The sequence below is a fragment of the Lathyrus oleraceus genome, chromosome 4 (assembly GCF_024323335.1).
Source record: "Lathyrus oleraceus cultivar Zhongwan6 chromosome 4, CAAS_Psat_ZW6_1.0, whole genome shotgun sequence".
NCBI classification, from domain to species: domain Eukaryota; kingdom Viridiplantae; phylum Streptophyta; class Magnoliopsida; order Fabales; family Fabaceae; genus Lathyrus; species Lathyrus oleraceus.
In genome coordinates, this window is record NC_066582.1 from 360,834,826 (window position 1) to 360,836,233 (window position 1,408).

The following is a 1,408-nucleotide window of genomic DNA, read 5'->3' on the forward strand; positions in this document are numbered from 1 at the left end:
AACACAGTTTTTGGACGACCAAACAACAGTAAGGTCAACGCAAAAGAACTATTCTTCCTCGAATGCGTCTTCGAACCGACTGCTAAGGTAAACGCTGCCTCTTTTCTACTTCATCATATCCGCACCTTATGTGCTAGAGGCCGCCAACCCTTTGTAATTGGTGGATTAATCACCACCATTGCGCTTGGCTTAAACTTAGGGGACCGACTCCAAACCTTAGACTCCCTACCTCCCCTATTTATGGACATCAACTACTGTCGATCCAGCCGCATGATTAAGAATAGAGTAGGAGGAGGATATTATCTTATGGTGAACAACCAGGCCATCCCAAGCGTTGTCCTACCCAACATGGCCCTGACCGATGTCACAAACCGCAACCGCCTCCTCTATGATCTAAATGCTCCCGAAGCCACCGAGCCTTCACAAGCAAACCCGCCCATAGACGAGTTTGAAGAAATGGAGCAAGGTGATCAGCCTCCTGCACAACAATCTGCCCCGCTCAACCCTTCCGATAATGCAACTGACCCATCCTCCCAACATCGTCGACGAAGAAAGACTGCAACCAACGACGACATCATGGATGCTATTGATGGTATGCAGGCACAGAATGTCGAGATGATGCAGATGATGCGTCAAATGCAACAACAACAGGATGCTAGGAATGCCATAACCGACCAGCGGTTTACTGAGTTGTTCAGCAGGTTCGACAACTTAGACTTACGTCAGAGATCACCTGGCCCAAGAACCAGAGGCGGAAGGCAGCCTTAGTTGTAGTTTCTTTTTCCTTTCCATATTGTATTTCATTTCTTTAAAACATTGGGGACAATGTTCAGTTTAAGTATGGGGGGGAAACCATGTTCTTTCTATTTCCATTTTTCAAGTATGTACCTTTCCCTTCATTGTTATTTTAATTATTAAAAAAAAAAAACAAAAAAAAAACAAAAAAACAAAAATCTATTATTTTAAGTTAAGTCCCGAGTGTGAACAAATTTCTATTATCTATTCCCTCAATTTTCTTGAGCCATAACAAAAATTTAACACACCCAATAAGTATAAAGGTTGCTTATTTTATAAAACTTGAGTGAAATCAAAAACAAAATCATTACCATAACAACGCTCTGAGAACCTCAACATGTTAGATCAGGATAAGTACCTATTACACCAATTCCTTGAACTTTTAGTTTTATAGTAACCCCGAGTAGTTTATACGAGAAGTCAGCACCATCTTAATAGCAAACTACGTGGAGAGCCGATGAATATAAGTGAATGATTCCCAAAGCAACATAAAAAAAAAATAAAAAAAAATAATATAAATATATCAGGAAATGCACTAATTAAGTTAGGTGATCCTTACCAGATCATTTAATCCAAAGGTTGCAGATCATACAAAAGCATAAGATGAAAGATC